The sequence below is a fragment of the Vanessa cardui genome, chromosome 19 (assembly GCF_905220365.1).
Source record: "Vanessa cardui chromosome 19, ilVanCard2.1, whole genome shotgun sequence".
In the NCBI taxonomy this organism is placed as follows: domain Eukaryota; kingdom Metazoa; phylum Arthropoda; class Insecta; order Lepidoptera; family Nymphalidae; genus Vanessa; species Vanessa cardui.
The window spans coordinates 2513801-2517741 of record NC_061141.1 but is presented as its reverse complement, the minus strand read 5'-3'; positions in this window follow the sequence as shown (position 1 = coordinate 2517741).

Genomic DNA, 3941 nt, shown 5'->3' with positions numbered 1-3941 from the left:
ATTATAAGATTGATATACCTAGTGTTGAGTACTATACCCATACATATATGATTCATTAGAAGGGTACATGCTTTCATTTACACTTAACTCATCTAGAAGAGCTTGATTAATTTTTTGTTTAGTCTAAAGTTTTGTACTGGTGTGAATTTTTCCATTTGTGGAAGCTAACTCATAAAAAAGTAGTAGTCTTCTGACTTATTCTCATGTCTAGAAGCCCCGTTTCTATTTTGATTTGATAAATCATTTTCCAGCAGTCTTATCCTTTTCCTTTCCAATTCTAAAAATTCAGTTCTTATGTCATTCGCTGTTTTCTTTTTTCTTGATCGTTGTGAAGTAGACGCTTCTCTTGAAGGCGTAGAAGTTTCTTGCGATGATGTAGAAGCTTCTAGAGAAGAAATAGGAGCCTCTTGTGAGGATGTAGAAGTTTGTTGTGGATTAATAGAAGATTCTTCATCATGACCGGTTGTATTTTCTTGAGAGCTTCCTTCAGAGATGTCTTCTATCTCAAAAGAATCGTTACTTATCTGATTACTTACTTAGTACTGCTTAAATTACCCTAAGTAATATTTGGTACAACTTCATCACGCAAAAACCTCAATTGAGAAAAATATTGCCAATTCGAGGGTTGATTAACATTTCCGGCATCTCCTGATCTAGGAGTAGGATTTTTTTAAATTCCTTTCTATAGTGATCTTTTATATTTTTCCATTTTTTCTTTAAATCGGTCACTGAAACAAAAGAATGAACAGACTATTTATTACATACATAACTTTATCATAACAAAAAGGCGTCGAACGCATGGTTGAGTCGTGGCGATCTCTTTCCGGAGACTGAAGGCTTTATTATGGCAATTCAGGACCAAGTAATTGAGACTAAAAACTATCAGAAACATATTACGAAGACCCTACACTCCGATACATGTCGAAAATGTAATAGTTGCCCAGAGACGATACAACATATAACAGGTGCATGTAAAACAATAGCCCAGACCGATTACAAACATAGACATGACCAAATAGCCAATATCATCCATCAAAAACTTGCCCATCAACAAAACCTAATAGCCTCCATACAGCCGTACTATAAATATATACCAGAAAGTGTGTTAGAGAACTCCACCAGTAAACTTTACTTTGATCGAGCTATCCTCACTGATCGCACAATCCACTACAATAGACCAGACATCACATTAATCAATAAAAACAATAAAACCGGATACGTAATAGATATTGCTGTACCTAACACCCATAACTTACAAACTTCAATAGCTGAAAAACTTACAAAATATACTGAACTGAAGGACGAAATAACCCGACTTTGGCACCTGCAGAAAGTAATAATAGTCCCCATAGTCATTTCCACGACCGGCGTCATACCAAAACAGTTACACAAATCTATTAAAACACTTAATTTACCCCCCAACACCTACACTTTACTACAGAAAGCTGCAATTCTCAACACCTGCCGGATCGTAAGAAAATTCCTTCAAACTGAAAATGAGAACCCCATAGAATCTACTTCACAACCTACTCCACAAACCACCTCCTTAACTTCTAACCCTGTTGTGCACTTGGCTTAGGCCCGTGCATATCAGTATACCGGTGAAAACCGAGAAAAAATAAACAAATGAAAATAATAATAATAATAATAATAAGCCTTTTATTTCCTTAACTTCAGTACAACGTTTACAAGTATGCTATATAAATTTACAAAAAAAGAAAAGAAGAAAAAAAAGTTAAGGCCCCTAATGGGTATAGGCCTCCTCCAACATCTTCCAGGTTGTCCTTTGCTTTGCCTTTTCTGTCCAGTCCGGTCCTGCAATTTGTTTAATTTCATCGACCCAGCGTTCTCTGGGACGCCCTCTGGGTCTGTTGCCACTTGGTCCTGTCCAATTAGTAACCCTTTGTGTCCATCTCCCATCAGTCAATCTTGCCACGTGTCCAGCCCACTTCCATTTTAATCGTTTCATATGATGGAGAGTATATAAAAATTTGGTTTTTTTGCGTATACTTTCTGATTTTTGTTTGTCTTTTAGCTTAATGTTGAGTATATTCCTTTCCATGGCACGTTGGGTCTTCTGTATTTTATCCCTTGTATTTTTGTTATATATCCATGTTTGTGATCCATATGATAGGCAGGGGAGCAAACATCCATCCATTACTTTCTTTTTTAGTGTTAAGGATAATTTTGATTTCAATATTTCTCTTAAGTTCCAAAACTTACTCCAGGTTATGTTTACTCTTCGATCTATCTCGTTTTTGTTTCTGGATTTGTCAAATGAGATGCTTTTTCCTAAGTAAATGTAGCTGCCTACATAGTCCAAGCTTTGTACGTTGTCGACTATTATCGGGGTTTGAAGTGAGTTGGTCATTATTTTTGTTTTTGATGTATTTATTTGTAATCCTATACTGTTGCTTATTTCGCATAGCTGTGATATCATTTCTTGCAATTGTTTACCTGATGTAGAGAAGAGGACTATGTCTGGTATGGTTTTTCCATTTATGTAGATACCTTTTCGCTCCCATTGTAGATCTTTCATTATATGTTGAAGAACGGATATAAAAATCGTAGATGATAGCGGGTCTCCCTGTTTCACGCCTCTACATATTTTTATTTTTGGCCCTATTCTATCAAGCTTCACGCGACTTGTACTTTTGCTATAGATATCTTTTAGGATGTTTATATAAGTTTTAGATGTACCTTGGTTTTCTAATGCTGGCCACAAGCTGTCGTGGGATATGGAGTCGAAAGCTTTTGCGTAATCTATAAAAGCTAGGTATAAAGGTTGCTGACGTTCCTGGTGTTTCTCGATAATTTGTTCTAAGGTGTGGATATGATCGATTGTACAAAAACCTTTTCGAAATCCTGCCTGTTCTATAGGTTGGTGTGATTCTATCTCTGACTCTATTCTTTTGTTCAAGCAGGCCGCAAATAATTTGTATATAGTAGGGAGTAGACTGATAGGACGGTAGTTATTCATATCTGATGGATCTCCCTTTTTATATAGCAATATTATTCTCGACTCTGTCTTAACTTTATCATACCTATGCTTTAATTTTCAGGTTTTTGGCGAGTGGGCAGCCTTTCAAAAGACTGTCGTTTTCATTCAGAATGGGAAAAACAACGGTGGCCAACATAGTTTATAGCACTTGTAGACCTATATGGAAAAATTTGGTATATTTACATATGCCGAAACCGACAGAAGAATTATTGAAAAAAATAACCGAAAAATACTATGAAAAAGGCAATTTCCTAATTGCATCGGAGCTATAGATTTATTTTATTTATTTATTTATTTAATATTTGGGAAACAAACATATATAACATATAATAAAATTACATAATACAGTTTAGATATCACATTATCCAGCGAAGTTTCCACCGATTGATAAAACATATAATGCACTCAAATATTTTAACACAATAAGAAAAATAAAAAATTATTTGACAATATTAAAAGTATATAGTTAAGTTAATTTAAGAAGGTTACAAATTTATCTTTAAATTTAATTAAAGATAAATGAAATATATCAATGTTCCCAAAATGCTTATTATATTCGCGACAAGCTCTGATTAGAAAACAGTTAGCATTATGTGATGAGTGACAAGTGGGAGTATAAAAACATAGCGGTTGACGAGCGTTGGATCGTGGGCAGTTCAGAGACAGCTTGCTTAGTAGAAAAGGGGAATCAATAATATTATTAATAATTTTATTTAAGAAAACTTGGTCTCTCATAGATCGGCGTTTTGAGAGAGATAATAAAGGTTCATGGGTACAATCGCTAGATTTAAAAGACAAATATTTTAAAAATTTGTTTTTGATCTTCTCAATTTCATTTATATGAATATTGTAGTGAGGATTCCATACCGTAGATGCATACTCGAGTATAGTATAGAGATGGCAAACATTGTCGATTAAAAAATCCTAAGTTTGCTGGATC